This window comes from Thamnophis sirtalis, unplaced genomic scaffold, assembly GCF_051295495.1.
Source record: "Thamnophis sirtalis isolate CommonGarterSnake01/CBP01778 unplaced genomic scaffold, rThaSir2_p1.2 scaffold_1, whole genome shotgun sequence".
NCBI lineage: Eukaryota > Metazoa > Chordata > Lepidosauria > Squamata > Natricidae > Thamnophis > Thamnophis sirtalis.
In genome coordinates this window covers 147,583,001-147,605,355 of record NW_028261381.1, presented here as the reverse complement: position 1 = coordinate 147,605,355, position 22,355 = coordinate 147,583,001, and positions in this window count along the sequence as shown.

The following is a 22,355-nucleotide window of genomic DNA, read 5'->3' as shown; positions in this document are numbered from 1 at the left end:
CAAATTTCTTATGCTTGTCCCTTTCCCTATCTCTCTTTTTGGGGGGAAAAATCATTAGCTAGACCTGTGAATACATGTGATATTTAAACCCCCAGTGAGAATTTTTATTAACAGACAAATATGCAAGAGTTCTTATGCTGCTTAAAATGTAATTAACCAGCTTCTGAAGATTAAGGGCACATAGTCATTGAAGAACAAGAGATGTGAGCACTTAATTTCTCTAATATACGGTACATGCTTAGTAGCACAGAGGAACAATTGGTGGGCCATTACCATGGATTGGGCCCCAGATAAATCTTGTGCTCTAGGCAAAACTACTTACCAGTATGTGTCAATTTTAAAGTACCATTACAAAAATCTAAGTTAGCTTTGGTGACTGAGTCACAAATCACACAAGCATACCTTGCAAATAGAAAATTCTGCTATTTTCAGACCATTCAAAACCTTCATTCTAAACGATTTAATTGCCTTCCCTTTTGAGTCATGAGTTAAATCCAGCCTTTCCTGACCTGGTGCCTTCCAGATAATTGGGGGCTGGAACTCTCTACTCTTGCTACTTCATGTCCTCCAGAAGAAGTGGATTACAATTTCCACAGTTCCCTGTCATTGGTCATGTTCTTGGTCCTGATGGGAATCGAATTCTGAAACTGCTGGAGGATGCCAAGTTGCTTTCCTTTCATTTGTAACTTGCATCTGAATCCTGGGAATTTCAGCCTCAATGTATTTTTAGTGCTTCCACTAAAATATGCTTGATGCTTTTCCCTAGCACCACATTCATGCATCCAGGTGAAGAGCTATTCCACCTCATTAAAATAGCATTTAGCTTAACAGATGTGAGAGAAATAGGGAAAACACAGCCTTCTCAGCAATGTGATCAATAAAGCTATTAGGTAGCTCTAAAGATGTCACAGAAATTGTCAACAAGGTTTCTTCCTACAGAAGCAATCAGATGAAAATGGCTTCAAAAAGTTGGGGGATGCTGAGACAAGGTCAATGGTTTCTTTTTTAAAATATATTTTTATTATTTTTACATTTAAAACAATGCAGTACCGCAAAGTCAAAGTGACCATACATTCACATTATATACAGCTAGTCTCAACCATTGACAATTGGCCTACTTAATACATTATCAATCCTTCTGTCCAATCACAATATAGGTCAATGGTTTCTGAATTCTTCCTTTGCTGTGTTTCAGGCTATTATGCTATAATACCAAATAAAAATGGACAGCAAACCTGAGTAGAAATATGAAATTCTGAAACAGGCTTGTGTTATCTTCATCCAACTAGGAGTAAATCCCTGGGTATATGATAATTGTAGTGAAAAAATTGATTTTCTAAAAATGAGGTCATGAGACCGTTGGTGACAATCAATCAATCAATCATATCATAGCTCCTTGAACAAGATCACAGATGTTGAACCAGAAACCTTTTAGTCTGCTTACTACTGAACTATATGAAAAGAAATTTGGGGTTTCAGAATGAAAGAAAATGGAGGTGGTATAAGCTGTTCTGCTATGCAACAGCATGTTTACATAATCAGCCTGCCAATTCCTCTTAATCTCCCCTAGTGTAAAATATTGGCAAACTATCTCTGGTTTATTCTCTGGTTAAGTAAAAAAATGTGGCTTCTTTTTTAACTTTATTATATGTTTGTCCATCTGCTGATTCTTTTCCATGCCTCTTTCATTCTTTCTCCTGTACCTGCTTCTTACACATAGTTGAACATTGTATCATGTTAAATATGTTGAAAGGGCAACTTCGGACACAGTGACTCTTCAGAAACTCATAACCTACCGTACTTATCACAATATCAGTAGGGTATAGATCAGTGGTGGTTTCCATTTTTTTTACTACCGGTTGGCTCGTGAACGCATGGGATGCTTCTGTGCATGCGCAAAAGTGTCTGGGTGGGTGGGCGGAACCTCCCGCCGCTGCTGGTACCAGTTCACCCAATCTGGGCTGAACCAGGAGCAACCCACTTCTGGTATAGATAAGAATTAGGGATTTCTTTGTTGTTTATTCCCTGTCTCTTTCCACTATGTTCCACACTCTGGAACACAAGGGGAATAGGAATCCTGAAACATCCTATTGTCCTCATGAAATCCTATACACAAATCAGGAAATTCGTTTCAAATGGAACATGACAAAACAGATTACTGTATTTTTCGGAGTATTAGATGGACCTTTTTCCCTCAAAAAAGAGGCTGAAAATCTGGGTGCATCTAATACATTGTATACAGCATTTTTTGCCTCCTGAAACTCTGCCCCCTTCACCAAAATGACCATGCATAGCTTTTGGGAGGCTTTCAGAGAGCTCCTGGGGGCTGGTGAGGACTGAAATGAGTGAAAAACAGTCCATTTCCCCCACAGCCCCCAGCAGCATACTATAAGCTTCCTAAAGGCTATCCTTTTTTGACAAAAAAACGGGCCCGTTTTCACAAAAAATGGGCTGTTTTTTGCTCGTTTTTGATTCCCCCCCCCGAACACTCTACAAGCATCCTAAGGGCTATTCATGCTCTTTTTTAAAAAAAAATGCAAAAAATGGGGCATTTTGGGGAGGTTTGCAGAGTGCAAAAACTTTTTTTAAAGTTTTTTTAAATTTTCCTCTTCAAAACTTTGCTGATTCTTATACTCCTGTGCATCTTATACTCTGAAAAATATGGCTCTCGGTTGGCAAACGTATAAGACAAATATGTATAGTCTCTCCTTATTTATTCAGTCTTTATGCTGAATATATATTGAATGAGGCCAGATAGGAAAAAGATGAGCATGGGTTTTAAAGTTGGAGAAAGAAACATCAATAACCTGTATTAGGTTATGCAAATGATCTGCAAGCTTTATTGATGAAAGTCAAGGAGCACAGTGAAATGATTTGACTAAGATTAAACAAAAAAAGACCAACCAGTGTTTAAGTTGACAATGAAGATATAGAAATAAAAGGCTTTGACCTTTTGGGACTGACATCAACAGTAAAGAAATCATCATTCAAGAAGTACACCATAGATCAGGGGTGTCAAACTGGATTTCTTCGCGGGCCGGATCAGCATTGTAGTTCTCCATTGCATACCCCCCCCCGTGCCCTATTTTGGCAAGCAGAATGGTGCAAGAGGCTGTCTAGGCTAAAAACAGGGCACGCGGAGACACCCCACACACACACACACCTTATTTTACTAGCAGAGGCACCACAGGCTGGTCCTTTGCTATTTCCAGCCCAGCCCTGCAGGCCATATTTAAGTACCCCGCAGGCTGGATCTGGCCCGTAGGCCTTGAGTTTCATTCTCCTCCCATAGATCAACAATTGGTAAGGTAACAATGAAAAAATATTCAGATGCTGTGAGGTATTTAAACTTACAAAGATCACAATTGTACAGGACATGGTTTCCACTGTGACATTCTATGGAAGCAAAAGTTGGCCTTCAAGAAACAGGATCTAAAGTATATTGACATTTTTAAATTTTAGAGTTACTAAATACTAAGGATAGTCAAGAAAACAGACAAATAGATCAAACGAACAAAATAATATAGAATTTCACTTGAGGCATAAAATATCAGACTCCAATTATTACACTTGGGACCCAGTATATAAGGACATTGTTCTCTTAAGAAGTCTATAATGATAAGGTGAAAGATGAGAGCGTCAGCGCAATGTACATGTTTATATTGGTATAACATAATGTTATATACATATACATATATGGGAATGTGTGCTAGTTATTACTTATTTGGGTTTAGGAATTTCTTTTTCTTTGTTATGTATTCTGTGTTTTCAGGGTGGGCTGCACCAAGGGAGGCTCATCCAATTTCACTGTTGTGCATTGACAATAAAGAAAGATTTGAGAAAGATGGAATCAAGGAGAGGACAATTAGCAGAAGTGATAATGATGCTTATTATATTGAGAATGGTTCTGTTGGAAAACCTGAAGGGTCAGTTGGGGGATAGATCACCTTGGAAAAGATCTATCTATGTGATTCCTATGTGCCCATGCCATTTTGATAACACACAATCAATTGATCAATCAATTGCCAACTCTTTGTGAGATTAATAAATTCAGATGCCTCTTTCCAGTTTTCCCAAGGTAACTTCTCGTCTGGCTCTCTGCCTGTTTTACCTATCCCCAACATTCCATATAAGAAACCTATTCTCTGTTAAAGTTACAAAGTACTGCTTCATAACTCCTACTTGGCTTAAAGTGCTATTTTCCAGGAGCAAACTGCTTCCTCTGACAAATGATCTGCTGTCCATGGGGGCTTAGAAACTCTGAGAATCATGGTGCAATTCAGATAGAAATCAGGGTTAATCAGTCATAAACAATTCTGACTTTTTCATCATGATCATACTTGTTTAATGCATTTATTTGAGAATTTAATTTTATTACATTGACATATTACATTTTTTAATTCTTCACAAAAATAACTGCCTTCTTTCTGGATATGGTATCATATTTTTAAATAACTCTATAGCTGACAGCCTTCTGCTATTTTTATTTTTCAAAAATTCCTAGGAGGCCACTGTAATGTGTGAAACAGTTTTAACGAACAGCTGAGCTTTCTATTGGTTATACAGCTTGTTTTAATCTTACATTTGCATGGAAATTGGAACAGAATCAGAGAAGAGCAAGAAGGATGATCAAGGAACTAGAAGCTAAGTCCTATGATGAGGGATTAAAAGAAGAGGGTATAATTAGCTTTCAGAAGAGAAGGAAGATTTATTTCACTCTTCAAATATCTGTATGGGTGTTAGACATAAGAAGAGCTTGCTGAATTAGGCCATAGGCTTTTTTTAAGCTCCGCATTCTCTGTTCATCTTTTACCCAGCCAGATGCATTAAGAAGTTCTCAAACTTGCAGGTCAAGAACCCTTTCTACTATCACAGCTCAGCAACCAATATTTAAGTATTTATTAATACTGCATTTATTAAGTGTTTAATAAATCAGCATTTAATTTTGTTGCCTCTGATTCAGAAGGTAATAAGCAGCCATCAAAATTAATAGGTTCTGATAACCTTGACCTCTCTCCCCCGAATTTATCCCGATCTCCTTTAAAACCATGCAAATTTGGCTGCTATTAACCTAAGAATTCTCCAGGTTAATTATGTAGTGGAAAAAGGTAGCGCCTTCTGTCAGTCCCAAATTTCCCTGCATTTAGTTTTAATGGATGACCTTGAATTCTAATATTGTGAAAGAAGGAGACTGTGATGCACATCTATTCTGTGCATGATTTCCTAGAGTTCAGTTCTGTTTCCCCCTACCCTCCTTGGTACTGAACTAAAAAAGTACTAATTGCTTTCCTTACAGGGGAGTTTCTCCAGCTCTCTAATGGTTTTGGTTGCCCTCTTTCTGCATCTTTCCTAACTTTATAATGACCTTCCAAAAAACCTCTGCACCATATTCTAAGTTGCTTATCTGAGAGGTCTTGTTATAGCATTGGCTTTGTTTTCATTCCTAGAGAGCCAAATATGAAAATTGTTTTTATACAGGAGTAACATATTATGTTGGTATTTTCATTGCAATATCTCCTGTGACTCTAAGACCCTCCTGATCAATCAGGAAAGATGCAAACCTGATTAAAATATAGGTTAAATTTTGATTTTTTTTCATGCGCAACTGTATGCTTCACTTTATATCTGCTTGCATTTAACTGCACCTGCCATTTTCTGGCCCATATTATCCACTTTGGAATTCTCCACAATCACTCTTTGATTTTATCATGACTAAAGTTAAGTACATGTTACAATCAGACTGCCAAGATCAAGATATGTCCTCTGTTACTCCTGTCAGGAGTAATTACAAAATACACAAAATAACATTTATATGATAGGGAGGCAGGATTGGATTGAATTGTAGGAATAACAATTCTGAATAAATGTTTATTGCCCCTTAATAGATGGCCCTGTCAGGGATGCTTTGATTTAAATTCCTGCACTGAATAGAAGGTGGGTGTCATAGTTCCAAAATACCCACAGCAAAGAAAACCCCAAGGCAGGTAGATTGTCCTCTAAGAGTAATTTTATTGGATATGTCTTATTGGCACAGGCTGATGACAACCGACTCTGACTATTCCTGCGGTTTTCACCTAATTAAAAGTAAAAGTTTTTCACTTTCTCAAAACAATCAGTCCCATGGTCCAATCAGGATACTGTCCAGTTGCTAGGTGACTCCATTCCCCACCTTCCGAGCACCTGCAGGAATGTCCTTGGTTCCCAAGAGAAAGTATTTTGTTTCGGGTACAACAATCCAACTATCTCTATTCCCCACTCCTTGCCCCTCCTTCTCCAGTGTGTCAGCGCTGAAGTCTCAAAATGGCCACAGTCAGGCCAGCTTCAGGGTTGACAGTGGGATCCAATGCCTTTGGATTCTAGAATTCTGCATCATTGATTTGGAAAGGTTGGAAAACTATACCTGTCTATACAGCATTGATACCTTTGAACTCTGGTGTTGGAGAAGAGTCCTGAGAATACCATGAACAGCCAAGAAAATAAACTGATGGTTCATGAAACAAATCAGCCCAGAGCTCTTACTCAAGGCACAAACTATACTATATGCAAAGAGCCAGCTCTCTAGAGAAGAATGCTGAGGAAGATGAAAGGAAAGTGTAGAAGAGGATGGCCAGGATCAAGGTGGATGGACTCAGTTACAGTGGCGATGGGTGCATCATTGGGGCACTTGAAACAATGGGTAAGGGATTGATTGTCATGTAGGAAATTTATCTAAGTGATCACTAGAAGTCAAAAATAACTTGATGGCACATCACCCCTAACCTGTCGCTTTGAGTGTTTTGATACAAACCCCATCACTGATCACTGGCTGTGCTTGTTGAGTCTGATGATTTCTGTTAATCAAAACGAAAGTAATTGCTTTGGAAAGCTGTTGTAATTAATGCAGCAATATTAAAATCATGCTGTCTTCTAAGCTAGTCAAAATTTTATCTGGAGCTAGTTTCTACTCAGCAGTACTATAGATTTGTGAGTCTCTGCAACCTAATTGCTAATAGAGATGTCACATTTTCTCAACAGAATACATATTTAAATTACCTGTGGGCTACTTCCTTTCAGAATAGAAGCTGGGAAATAATTGAGAGGAAGAAATGAATGTAAATACATATGACCAGCCAGAATTATCTTAATGGAATACTGTTTTGGAGGGGGGGAAGGTTGGGGCCAGATGGAAATTCTTTCTTGGCAGTGAGATACTTCAACCATGCACTCTCATTATAAGTCAGTTTGACAGCAGATCTTCATCATTATCATTAGTTCCACAAATGTCTTCTGGCACTTAAATGAGAAGTGGGAAACCCAAATGAGAGCTACAAATATAGAGAGATACAATAGGAATAGTTTATAGGACAGGAGATGTGGGCTGCCTGGTGAGCTTTGCAGATGGCTGGCGGGAGAATAAAAGTTGAATTCTTCACAGAAAGATTTGAGTTTCAGCAATGGTTAAATGTGCTACTTGGCAAATTGGGTAAGTTCTCAAAAAATAAAAGGTGAGATCAGGACAAAAAATTAAAATTAAATGTAAAATAAATAAATTCATGGCATTATAGTTGATTACTCCTCATATATGTTCTCTCTTTTTTTGGTATTTTCTACAGATTAATTCTGGGAAAATATTGCTAAGGTGGCCAGCGCATAGCAATTTATGCAGGCATGAGTCAATGTGACATTTTTAGGACCTTAAAATTAAACTGGAATTAATAAATTTCTTTAAATTTCACAAAACATAGGCCATTTTTGAAGAACTATTGGCGGCTACAATAAGGACCAGCCCAAAAGACACTCTATGAGCAATTTTCCACTCCCATGAGGGAAGGGAAATGGATGATTGTAAACATTTTTCTGTTGTGGCATCAATTTATGGGCCTTTTTGTTTCTTGAACCTCTATCAACTCCTTTCCTATTAGATTTCAGAAAATTACTTAATACAAAACTGTTTAAGAGACCTTTAATTCACAAATAATGTCATCCTTTTTTCTTAGGTTATTTGATTTTTTTGTTATGTTTATAGTTTTAACTGTTGTCACTTTTTTATTGTTGAATTGATACATATCTCCGATGGATGTTTTATTGGTGTGATAACTTGCTCTGAGTCTCTCAATTGCTGTAGGCAAAAAAAAGCCCCTATCAATCAATAATAATACAAAAGCAGAGTTGGAAGGGACCTTGGAGATCTTCTAGTCCAACTCCCTGCTTAGGCAGGAAACCCTATACCATTTCATTTTATCATTTCATTTATCATTTCCCTTTATTTGTATGCCGCCCTTTTCCCTGGGGGGACTCAGGGCGGCTCACAGTTCAAAAAGGGGGGGGGGAGGACAAACAATTTTCCAACATGAAGACAATACAACATATTAAAAAGAAAACACAACAGTCACACAATTCGGGTGGGGTTAGGATCTTAGTTATTTCAGACAAATAACTGTCCAACATCTTCTTAAAGACTTCCAGTGTTGAGGCATTCACAACTTCTGGAGGCAAGCTGTTCCACTGATTAATTGTTCTAACTGTCAGGAAATTTCTCCTCAGGTCTAAGTTGCTTCTCTCCTTGATCAATTTCCACCCATTGTTTCTTGTTATACCCTCAGGTGCCTTGGAGAATAGTTTGACTCCCTCTTCTTTGTGGCAACTCCTGAGATATTGGAACTCTGCTATCATGTCTCCCCTAGTCTTTCTTTCTATTAAATTAGACAACCCAGTTCCTGCAACCGTTCTTCGTATGTTTTTTTCTCCAGTCCCCTAATCATCCTTGTTGCTCTTCTCTGCACTCTTTCTAGAGTCTCCACATCTTTTCTACATCGTGGCAACCAAAACTGAATGCAGTATTCCAAGTGTGGCCTTACCAAGGCATTATAAAGTGGTATTAACACTTCACGTGATCTTAATTCCATCCCTCTGTTTATGCAGCCTAGAACTGTGTTGGCTTTTTTGGCTGCACACGGCTGGCTCCTATTTAAATGGTTGTCCACTAGGACTCCAAGGTCCCTCTCACAGTTACTATTATTGAGCAAAGTACCACCTATACTGTACCTGTGCATTTCATTTTTCTTGCCTAAATAATCAATAAATATATTCAATATTGCCCCAGAACACCGGTTGCATAGCATTGGTTTATAGTTTTTTATGTTCTCGGTGACCTATAAGTACATTGCAAGAGGATTTGAAGAGATTCTCTTGCCAAGAAAGGATCACAGACTCATCAAAGACGGTTGTGTTACTTTCTCTTCTGCCTGTTTCTTGCCATAATCTCTCTTTCTTACATTGATGAAAGGGTTCATGAGGAGGTGGCGAATATTAATATCACATCTGGCACATGATTAATCGTCATTTGAAAAGCAGCAGTGTATCCTATTACCACATAACTCCGCATGGTCTGTTAGTCATACAGCCTTGCTCCTAACATATCGTGAGATACCCATATTTACTTGAGAACAAACAGAATAATAACCCTAATTTGTGCATGGAAGGATGTTTATTTGTATGCATATGAGAGAGTGAGAGAGGGCAGGAATGAGATTGTGCGGAGAAATCTGCATCTCTCTGATGCTAGACACTTCTCTGAACTTGGCAGTTCATCGTTTTCTAAGCCAGTGGATAGTTCCCACATGGTCTTTGATGTTCATCGATCTTCCAGGTGTCTGTGTGGTTTCTTTGAAGCACCAGACCCTGAGAGGAAAAAAAACATTCATGCAGTGTGCTGAGAGCATAGAGAAGAGCCTTTCTAAATCAGTTTAATGTTAATAAAAGGTTAACATCTTGAAAGTTTTCTCCTTGTGTATGATCATCCTATAAAAGGATAAATACATTCCTTTTTATACTGTAAGAATACTTGACAAAGCTTCTGTTTATTTGTTTCCAGGAAATGGCAAAATGATCATGTGTGCATGTGTGCCATTACATGGTTTCTCACAAGTTTCTCGTTTTTGCATTCTTAAATTCATGTCATCCCATTTTAAGAGAAATATAAGAATTAAACTTAAACGTATGCATTGTGTGTATTTATATAAATTTTACCATAATGTAATCTGTATTTCTATACATTAGTTTGATTCAATATATCAGTTTTAAAGTTTTTTATTCATGCCTTCTCATAGTTTTTTATATAAAATTATGACTCTCTTTTGTCCCGTAAAAAATCTAATAAACCAAAACTCAGAGGACTGACTTTTGGAGTAGAGATAGATTTCATTTCACTTCCCAGTTTGGTGTGAAAGCATAAATTAGGTAATTAGGTTAACTGAGTGTAAATAAAATGTGGGCTGAATGCATGCCATTCTAGCAAGCCTCCTTATGAGCAAAACAAAAGTTACTAGAAGCCACATGATTGGAAACCTGAATTTCAAAGAAACAGTAAAAGGCAAGGCCAGAAAAAGAATTCATTGAGAAACATTTCTTTGAGATAAAGAAGTTTAGAGGTAAAGAGACATAATATGATTATTCTCCTATTAACTGTTCATCTTAAGCCAAAGGAGACACAATATTTGCCTTGCTGCATTTCTCACTTATTGCGGTCTCTGTATGTATATCATAGAACTTTTACAGTAAATACAATGGCAAATGGCCTGCTTTGAAAGACTGAGAGGATTGTTATTTATTTGAAATCATCCAGTAGGAGTGATAACTCACAACCTGCCATGCTTTCCTATACTACAGCTTCCTAGAAGAGTTTTGTGATGCTCAGTATCGCCAAGATTGCAGTCCTAAAATTCAGCAGAGAAGGTTGCAATTTTCAACAGAGCAGAAGGAAAGATATCTTTAGCGTATCTCTCGTGTTAAAAGTCAATCTAGTTCATGACCATTTCAAAGGTTCAGAACCATTACAAAAAGTGAATGGAGATTTTCTAGTCGCCATCTTCAAGAATACCTAGACAAATGCTTAAATAGGCATACTGTAGTTCCCATAATGGGGGGGGGGGGATCGCCTTTGCTTCTTTTTAATAAGTAATGGCTTTTAAATATGCAGATATAATGTTTGTCGTTCTGTTTCTTCTATCTCTTTTCTTGGTGATTTCTTCTTTGGCAATATAGCAATCTAGACAAAACTCACAATGCAGCTGACCTGTTTTTAATGAGATGTATTATCTTAATCAATAAAACCCTGTCACATTTAAAACACACTTTAACAAGGAAGTGAATTTGCTCAGAAATTGTGTTTGGTCTACAGGAGACTATTTTCTGGGCTGAACAGAATATTAAACCTGGGGTGATATTCTCTGCAGCACACAGCATCTATAGATTAACTAGTGAAGAAAAGTGATATGTTTCTGAATCATTGTCTCATTATATTGCTGGCCTGTCATCAACTGGACCAATAAAACATCCAAGAAATAGATAAGGCAATTGCAGAGGAGAGAAAGCTATTAGCTAATCCAGACCTCATTTTCAACTGTGTTTCTGTAAATGTCCACCTTTTAAAATGTGATAAGCCTGATGATTTGTTTCCATGAAAACCTCTCATTGCTTTGGGGGATAAAGCCTGTGTGTTCCCTACTCTATTGTCGTGATAGCTATTTGAATAAGATGACTTGGAAAAGCATCCCTGCACTACCATGCTGAGGTTAAAGCTGGAGAGCAGTCTTTCATGTCAGAAAACCTGTGGATTAGACTAAACACCAAGACAGAAGTTACTGATTCTCAGCAGGATTTTCTTAAGCAGCTTAGCAAAGCCATCCAAAAAAGGCTCTTGTGGCTATCAGAAGAATTGCCATTAATGGTAATGCCCATTAGATTAGGCCTGTAAAATCAGAAGTACATGATTATATTCTTTTTTTGACCGATTATCTTCTACTTTTCTCAACCCTGTTTCAAAAGTATTTGAATACTTTTCCTTGGGGGCGGGGGGGGTGGTGGTTGGTGTAGGCAGGAAGGTGTTAGCATGTTGTTCCATAGACTGGCTTTCTTTTCTTCAATTTCTTTATTCTGTGTGGCTTTGTGTTTTACTGTAATTTGATGACCCCACAGATTTTATAACCACTAGAGCAGCCCTTTAGCCAGATTAGTGGGGACTGCTGACTTCAGCAACTCCTAATCATGATCAAACTCTTGATTCTGTCTTCATTTCAGTATGGAAGTCAGACTAATTTCTAGTGTGTCTTTGTTCTTATGCTCTCATTACCCATGTCTCCAAGGCTGCTTGCAGGCTGTGGTCCAAAAATTGAAGAGAGCTGTAATGGTGTGTTTGAAGCATGTGTCTGTTTCCGTATGTGGGTGTGCATGTGGGTAGGTGGGTATCTCTCTCACACACACATATTACCTGCATGTTTCATTTAATCTATTCTGATTCCCAGTTCATTTCTTGATCCAATCAAATGTATTGTGCATATCTTATCAACATATTTTAGAGCAATCTACTGTATTGGAAATATAGAGCAGGGTGAAGGTGGGCAATTATGTGGGGGAGGAGAGGCTGCTCTTAAGTTTGACAGGAAGGATAGCTGTGGGTGAAGAAATGCTGCAAATAAGATAAATTTAAAGGAGCCCGAGGTGGCGCAGTGGTTAAATGCAGCACTGCAGGCTACTTCAGCTGACTGCAGTTCTGCAGTTCGGCTGTTCAGATCTCACCGGCTCAGGGTTGACTCAACCTTCCATCCTTCCGAGGTGGGTAAAATGAGGACCCGGATTGCTGACTCTGTAAACCGCTTAGAGAGGGCTGAAAGCCCTATGAAGCGGTATATAAGTCTAACTGCTATTGCTATTGCTATTGATTAAATCATGTACATGGGCAGGGCTGGAAAAGAAGAGGATTTTGGAAGGAGAGTTGTAATATACCCTATTTTTTCTCAGTGTCACCTGTCTGGATTATGTCTTTTCATTGGCAATGCCTGCCCTTTGAACTGATCTCACACCCACACCAGTGGTGGGTTCCTAAGGGTTCAGCCCGGTTCGGCCAAACTGGTAGTGGTTTGGCAGCCTGGGTCACTGGAACCGGAAGCAACCCAGGTCTGCCACGCCCCCCGAAACTGGTTCTCCTACGGCGGCGTCATCTCGATTTTGGGTTCTGCACATGCGCAGAACAATTTTCATTGATTTTTTTATTTTTTAACATTTTGTGCATGCGCAGACTTATTTATGTGCAAAAAAACATTTTGCACACACCGAACCGGCAGTAATGCCAGCAGCAACCCACACTCACCCCAAGATTTTATTGACCCTGTCTCTACTAGGCTAGAAGTCTCCAACCTTTCTTGCTTTGTGGACTGGTGGGATCTGTGTGTGAGAGGAGATGGTTCTGTGTGAGCAGCAGGCAAGTGCATGCACACAGGCAGCTCCCTTTTTCTGAGCAGCATGCATGCATACCTGCCACTTGCGCAATTGGAGCTGCGCACATGTGTACTCACCCATTGCTTCTACAGCCTAATTCCCAACAGGCCATGGCCCAGTTGCTCATAGCTACGTAATCACATCTTTTATTTTCTCAAGCGCTTGGACATTTATTTGGAGAAATTTAATTCCAAATTAAATAATATATCACAATTGCAAATGTATGTATTGCAGCTCAAAAGACCCTCTTAAGTTGGGCTCATCTTCCAGTGCCCACATGAAAGTAAGCTGATAGTTTGGGGGAAAATAATAAGGAAGTGGCTTCCCATAGCTTCTTGTGAGATATCTTCTGGGTTCCAAATTAACCACTAGACAGCAATGTGCCACAGCTGCCAAAGGGCCCATGCAATTTTGGGTTGCATCAGTGCAGAATCAAGATTACTGAAAATGATAAAAGTGTGCTACATTGTAGTGGTAAGAGCTCACCTGGTATACTGTGTCTGGTTTGGTTGCCATTGTCCAAAAAGAATTCTGAAAAACTGGAAAGAATGCAGAGTAGAACAACAAAAATAATATGGGATTTGGAAGGTGAATCCTACAAAGATCACTTGAAGGAACTTGCTGTGTTTAGCCTAAAGAAGAGAAGGTCAAGGGGAGAAATGATAACAGGCTTCCAATACATGGAAAGCTGTCATAGATAGATATTCTGGATTTATTCCCAAGAGGCCCCAAGGAAAAGACAAGAGCCAAACTCTAGAGACTGTGAGAGATCCCAATTTGAAATAAGGACAAATTTCCTGATTGTCAGAGTCCTTAAACAATGGAGCTGCCTGTCTCCTGAAGTTATGGGTGCTCCGTCAATGGAAGCACTCAAGCAAAGATTGGACCATCATTTGTCTAGGATGTACTGAGGCTTGCTTTCCTGGTTGATGGTCCAACCTTCCTTAGCAAAATGAATCAAATGTTTTTTAATGAAGAATGACATCCCATTCACAAAGGTCCTTATTGCTCTTTCTCGACTTCTCTCTCTTGCTCTTTTATTTATTATGTTTTGGAAGCAACTCCATGTAGAATAACTTGCAGTAAATAGGTACTTTTCACATCTCATTATAGCTGAGAAATGCTCCATTCTGTTGAGCTAGAGACAAAACTGAACTAAGATATAAAAGAGGAAAATATTGGGGGAAGACTGGAGATGTCAGGAGAAGGGGATTTTGTTTCTTCTGTGGTCATTTGCAGCCAGGGTTAGAACTACCATTTTGTCCAAAGTGTTTCCCAGTTGCCTAGGCAACATAAGATGTATTTCCTGCATTTGTGTTTATGTTTTGCGCAGAACACGGAAAGATTGCATCCAATACCAAATCTTGTAACTCACAAATAGATTTGTTTGAAAAAGAGAGTCCAGGCAGATCTGAGATAACACCTTACAAATTTTGAGATGCAATTTGGAAATATGAAAAAAGGCAGCAAAATAATCTTTTAGCTCAGATTTCCTTTGAACACTAATACTCTTTTTACACAAAATGAGATTTGGCTTTTTTTTTTTTTTAGTGAACCAAGAAAGAAGCCATAATGGCTTCTGTGCAGCAAAGGGAGACATCTTGTGGATGAATTCAAAACTGACCATGAAAAGTGAACTTGCTATATAAATGGGTTGCCTAAAACTGTGTGACAGTTTTAACAAATTAACAGAGTTGGAAGGGACCTTGCAGGTCATCTAGTCCAACCCCCTTGTCCAAGCAGGGGACCCTACATCTGCCTCTACTTAGGATCAAACTCACAACCTCCGGATTGTAAGATATTGTGACTCATATAAATATGTTCAAATAGGAAGTTGACTGGAACAGATTATTTTTATCTAGTTATTCAATTATTTTTCAAGCTGATATCCTGACTTTCAATTGATCAAAATGTTCTTTAAGTTTAAGAACATCAGAACAATAGGTAAATTATTAATCAATAAAATGATAATGAAAATAAAAATTAAAACAGTTTCTAAAAAATTATTTGTTCAGCCATAGGGTATGAGAAGTCAATTTATGACTGATTGCTTAGCAACTGTTCAAAGCTACCACCCACCCACCCAAAAGGCCCTTAGGACCCAAAAGGCCCTTAAGAGCCAAGGTGGCGCAGTGGTTAAATGCAGCACTGCAGGCTACTGCTAGATCAGCAAGTCAGCGGTTCAAATCTCACCGGCTCAGGGTTGACTCAGCCTTCCATCCTTCCGAGGTGGGTAAAATGAGGACCCAGATTGTTGGGGGCAATATGCTGACTCTCTGTAAACCGCTTAGAGAGGCCTGAAAGGCCTATGAAGCGGTATATAAGTCTACTGCTATTGCTATTGCTAAGGACCAGGTTCCAAAATTCTGATGGCTGCCCTCCCTCAACTGGCCTGTATTTACTGCCATGTGCAGTGCCTCACACACATATGGCCACAATTTATTACATTTTTGAGAAAACTGGCATTTACTTACAGTTTTGAGCCAAAACACCCCTTAGAGAGCAATGATTCGCTTAACAATTGTGGATTCATTTAATGACCATGTGATTCACTTAACAACCACCACAAAAAGGCCATAAAATGGGTTGGTCACTTGATGGCCTGCTTTATGACTATCACAACTTATGACCATAATGGGCAGGCTCCATTATGGTCCTAAGCTGAGGACTATCTGTATGCTGGGAGGCCCTTGTGGCTGATAACTTCCTGGGGTCACTTGGGATTTCAGAAACTATCACTGAGGAGGGACGATTTTTTCATGGGGTCATCGGTCAGCCTCTTATATGCAACAAGAACACTGAAATGTTCTTGTTTATCTTCTAAGAAATCATAAAAAGTCTCAACTTGCCTGTCCAAGAAAAGTCCCAACATACTTTTTTTGTGAAATTCTTTTCCATTCGCTCTACATCTTAAATCCTAAGAAATGGGTCTCTTGAGACAAATAACTTTTCCTTTCCTTGGATTGGCCTTCTCCTTCCCTGGACAGTAACAGTGATTTATCAATGGCAATTGTCTCCAGGCTTTTTTTTGATTGCACATCTTTATCAATTAAAAAAACAGGGACTGTGCACCCCCCACAGTTATCATACTGGCTCTCAATATGTAAATACAATTATATACAAATTGAGAGCCAGTTTAGAGTAGTGGTTAAGGCATCAAGTTAGGAACTGGGCAATCCATGAGTTCTAGTCCCACCTTGGTCAGGAAGCCAGTTGGATGATCTTGGGTCAGACATGCACTCTCAGCCCTAGGAAGAAGTAGCCAATGGCCAACCACTTCTGAAAATCCTTACTGAGAAAACTGCAGTCATGAACAATAGGCATAATTTAACAAAAGGGGGATAACTATATAAATTATATCCATATACTACTGTGCTTTATATTATGTATATTATAAAACACCAAGCCCAAAATAGAAATGAGATTAGATAAACATGAAATAAACATTTTAATATTTTCTTCCTGCACCCCTACAAAATATCTTCTGCACACTCCATGTGCTCTCCTGTTTGGAGATGACTGATACAGGAAACAAATAAATTAGAATTCATGTTACAGAGCTGCTACCAAAATGAAAGGGAGGGATGCGGTCGAACCCATACAGGGTAGAGCTGAGGAATTTGTTCAGTTTCTGTCAGATAAAATCGCTCAGATCCGGATGGACCTGGACTCCACTTGGACGGTACCAGCCGAGGCACTGGGGGAAGGTCCTGATCGGATTTTATGGAGCGAGTTTCAACTTGTTGCTCCTGAGGAAGTGGACAAGGCCATGGGAGCGGTGAGTGCCTCTACCTGTTTACTGGACCTGTGTCCCTCCTGGCTGGTCTCGACCAGCAGGGAGGTGACACATGGCTGGCTCCTGAGGATTGTTAACACCTCTCTTCTGGAGGGATCCTTCCCACATCCTCTAAAGGATGTGGTGGTGACACCCCTCCTTAAGAAACCATCCCTGGATCCAGCCATTTTAAACAACTGTTGCCCAGTCTCCAACCTCCCGTTTGTAGGGAAGGTTGTTGAGAAGGTGGTGGCCTTTCAACTCCGGCGGACCTTGGGTGAAGCAGATTATCTGGATCCCTTTCAGTCGGGCTTCAGGCCTGGTTACAGCACAGAAACTGCTTTGGTCGCACTGATTGATGATCTCTGGCAGGCCAGGGATAGAGGACATTCCTCTATCCTAGTGCTCCTGACCCCTCAGCGGCCTTCAATACCATCGACCATGGTATCCTTCTGCGACGGTTACGGGAGGTGGGAGTGGGAGGCACCGTTTTAAGGTGGTTCTCCTCCTACCTCACGGACAGGTCACAGTCAGTGTTGGTTGGAGGACAGAGGTCGACCCTTAGGCCCCTCAAATATGGGGTGCCACAGGGTTCGGTCCTGTCCCCCCTCCTATTTAACATCTACATGAAGCCGCTGGGTGAGATCATACACCGGCACAGGATCAAATATCATCAATATGCGGACAATACTCAATTGTATCTGTCCGCCCCGTGCCAACTCAGCGAAGCAGTAGAAGTTATGTTCCAGTGCCTGGAGGCTGTCAGGGTCTGGATGGGAGCAAACAAGCTTGCACTCAATCCAGACAAGACCGAGTGGCTATTGATGTTGCCTCCCAAGGTTAGTCCAGACATTCCACCTCTTAGCCTGGGGGGTTAAATTATACACCCCTCAGAGAGGGCCTGCAATTTGGGTGTCCTCCTGGACCCACAGCTGACGTTAGAGCACTATCTGTTGGCTGTGACCAGGGGGGCTTTCGCCCAGGTTCGCCTGGTGCACCAGTTTGGATTGGATTACTGTAACGCGCTGTACATGGGGCTGCCCCTGAAGAGTGTTCAAAGTCTACAGCTGGTCCAAAACGCAGCCGTGTGAGCGATATGGGATGTATCTAGATACACCCATGTTACACCTATCCTCCGCGAGCTGCACTGGCTTCCTATTGGTCTCCAGATGCGCTTCAAGGTGCTAGTCATTACTTTTAAAGCCCTACATGGTTTAGGATCTGGTTACCTGAGAGACCGCCTCCTGCCACGTACCTCCCAATGACCAATAAGTTCGCACAGGTTGGGCCTTCTCCGGGTGCCGTCAACCGGACAATGCCAGCTGGTGGCTCTCCGGGAGAGGGCCTTCTCTGTTGCTGCGCTGGCCCTGTGGAATGATCTACCTGCAGAGATCCAGACCCTTACCACTCTCCTGGCCTTCCATAAAGCCGTCAAGACCTGGCTGTTCCGGCAGACCTGGGGCTGTTGATTGATATCCAGCCCCGCTTAGATGGAATGGGTGATGTGAATCTTAATATTGTATTTTTTATTTCTATTTTTTAAACTTTAAGTGTTTCTTGTTTTGTTGTGAGCCGCCCAGAGTCCCAATGGGAGTGGGCAGCATACAAATTCTATTAAACCTAAACCTAAATTCTATTAAACCTAAAATACCAACCCAATTCCGCTTCAACCTTAAACTGTGTACAGTGGACTTCACCCCATTCCTAAGAGGTCTGCAAAGGGGGTCATGCATAAGTGCACCAGCATGCCTACCATTCCTGTCCTACTGTCCCCATTTATTTGTACTCATTTCCTTTGTTCAGATCCATGTTTATACTTACGCCTGTTATACTGTACATGTTTGACAACCTAAATAAATAAAAATAAGTAGTCACTCAGACTAAGGAACCAAGATGGGAATTCTTTACATAGTCACATTGAATCATCACCTGATCTGGTCTATGACTGTGTTGGCAATGAAGTACAGCAAACACCAAATCAATAACTTTTGTAATTTAAGAGATTTTAGTTGGCATAGCAAATGAAATCAGTCTAGTTACCATACCCTAAATTCCATTTTAGTTTATACTGAATTAACATCTATCAACATATTTCCCTACCTTTAGTCATAGTATAACTTGCTGTTGGGAAACTGCAGAGGGTAAACATCTTTCCTTATTAGTTGCTATTGGAAGAGGGTAGAGTATTTTGATAGACAGAGTTCATGATAATTCACATTCAGCTGCATAGCTCATTCTGCCGTGATGGCTGAGATCTCTACATGTATCCTCTGAGGCAATGAACTTTCCAGCCTCCAGGGCAATGCAATGTTGACAAGTTGTGTTGCCAATACCAACACCAAGTTAAAAGGATTCTCCATTCTTACTTTAGTAATATTTTAATAAACCAATGGGATTCAGATTTCCAGACAATTACTGATTTGAATACAAATATAGCACAATCTGTAGACCAAAGCAAAATCTCTCATTTCCATATTTGCCCAGCAGCAATACATACATTTTGCTTAATATGCCTAGCTAGGATGAGTGATTGTTGTTTCTTCTTATCTGGTACCTACAAATCTTTACTAAACACCAAGTTTTGACAAGCTACCTGATAATCATACACCAAAGACTTTGTGGTGATAGGTTTTTGTGTGATCAGGATTGATGCTTTGTTTCCTGAAATTAAGAAGTCATAATTAACGCATCTAGTGCCATGGGCTGAAAGAATCATTTTGACAGAAACATCTTGCATGCAGACACAGAGAGAAGAAAGAATTTATTGCAGTATAGTGACAAAGATGCTTTCCCAAATAAGTAATACCAGTCAAAAAAAAATTATTCAATTATCCTTGTTACATAGATGTCATTGGAAATGATATCCATATTGCACTATAATTCTGTTTTCAGACAATGTAGAGTTCAGGCTCAGGGAATCTGTTTTAGGACCTGTTATAGCTGAGAATCAGGCTAGAATTATTCATTTGAGATTTCATTCCATAAAAGAGAATGAGTTTTGGAGTTTTTCTTTTACATTCCACTGTTCGTTGCCCGAATGTTCTTTCAATAAAATTGTATCTTCATTTAATTTCATATACAGGATTCCAGTAGTACAAATATTGTGCAGACACTGAAATTTGGTCATCCTAGGGCAGTTTTAAAAGCTAACCATAATTTTTCTGGCAAACTTTTTATTTAGTGGGAAATATACTTTTTATCAGTCAACAGCACTTCTTTCTAAGGCATTAATAGAATCATAAGGCAGATTCATTAATAATTATACAGATATATAATGTAAATGTCTCATAATTACCTTAAATCAAGGGTTTATTTTATTTTAAAGTAACTGTATATCAACTCTTCAAAAATCAGTCAACAGTACTTGTTTCTAAGGCATTAATAGAATCATAAGGCAGATTCATTAATAATTATACAGATATATAATGTAAATGTCTCATAATTACCTTAAATCAAGGGTTTATTTTATTTTAAAGTAACTGTATATCAACTCTTCAAAAATTTCATCTTTTCAGTCTTGGCTCTGCAAAATGTCAGAAGTTACCAGAAATAGCAAACATATAATTTCTTCTAGAAATTTAACTATTGGAGCCTCTATGCTTTCTAAGATATCTCAGTCCATTTTTTGAAAAGAACTCTTTAAAACACTAAAAATTTATACCGGGATTTTAAAACCTTAGTTTAAACATTGATTGATGCCCTCCCACCCCTGCTTTTAAATTACTGATTCTACTGTCTATTTGCGACATTCAGAGAATTTCCTAATACGGACTTAGTTCCATTTCAGTCATTTCCCATGGGCATATTTTTTAATTATATACTTCTTTTCAAATTCTCCAAAAGTACAAATATTCAAAATTACTTTGCTCTCCTAGTTTGTTTATAACTTTCCTAAATCAAAATCTTTTTTTTTTTTGCTTTTTGCCAGTTTGATTTTAAGTTTCTATTTAAAATACCTTTAGTGAACCCTCTCTCCTTTACCTGCGCTATACACATGATTTAGATTTAAACTTAGACTTAGACTTAGACTTGGACTTAGACTTAGACTTAGACTTAGACTTAGACTTGAACTTGGGTTTCTCTATCAGGTGTCCCCTTACTTTTCTTCATTCCAAGCTGAAGTTCCTTCATTGCTATTAACTTTCTTTGCCCACCAATCTAGCTCTATAATGCCTTTCTTAAGATGTTGTGACCACAGCAGTGTACAATATTCTAAAGTAGGAAGATGACATTATTAATGGGAGGGGGGAATCTGAGTAAGTTTTGGGTTAGGGTTTGGCGCCCTCTTTGAGCCCTCCTGCTTATGACAGTTTAACATTTTATCTAAGGAACATAGCAATAGCAATAGCATTTATAGGCCGCTTCATAGTGCTTTTATAGCCCTCCCTAAGCGGTTTACAAAGTCAGCATATTGCCCCCAACAATCTGGGTCCTCATTTTACCCACCTAGGAAGGATGGAAGGCTGAGTCAACCTTGAGCTTGGTGAGATTCAAACTGCCAAATTGCAGGCAACCAGCAGGCAGCAGAAGTAGCCTGCAATACTGGATTCTAACCACTGCCCCACCTTGGCTCTTAGAGGACAGGAATAATAGGCAGCTGCTACTCAGCAAGAAAAAAAATAGTAAATACTATCATCTACCCCATCAGGCCAGGAGGAGGAGCCATTACTCTCAAGGGCTGTTTATCAAACCTATATGTCACCTGATTCTCAACTGACTTTGGATATGATATTAAAGATGGAGAATTATTAGAGCAAGACTAGTCTTCCTGATCATTGAAAGAAGACAAGCAAGTAGCAGTGACTGCTCCTCACCAATGATACATCAAACTCAATAGTAGGGATTATTTGAAGCTTTAGAGACTTGGCAGCTGTCCAAATTTACTGACCTGTAGCACAGTCAAGAAGGAAAGGACATAAAGCTGACTTACATATTTGATTTTGGAAAACTAGACAAGCTCTTCGTTATTTGGAGAGGGGAAGATTTATGGGTATCTGTGTTTCATTATTCTTGAACATACAGGATATTTTATGCCTCTAAAATAGTCATGGTAACAGTTAAAGTAACCTGTAATGTCCCATTAAATTGAGCAAGGTAAGGAAGGACTTCAAGTTACCCAACTCCAAGATCTGGAGAAGTAAACACAAGGTTCTATCTGAAAACTTTGCCACAGTGCCTTTCAATACAGATGTGTTTGATGTGTGGGAAGGAGAGAGAGCCAATCAAGATGTCTGTTCCAAATCAATCCACAGAAAAATTAAAAGATCTGAAAATACAATCTGAACAAATATCAGACAAGGAACAGCAGATGGTAAGTTGTCACAGT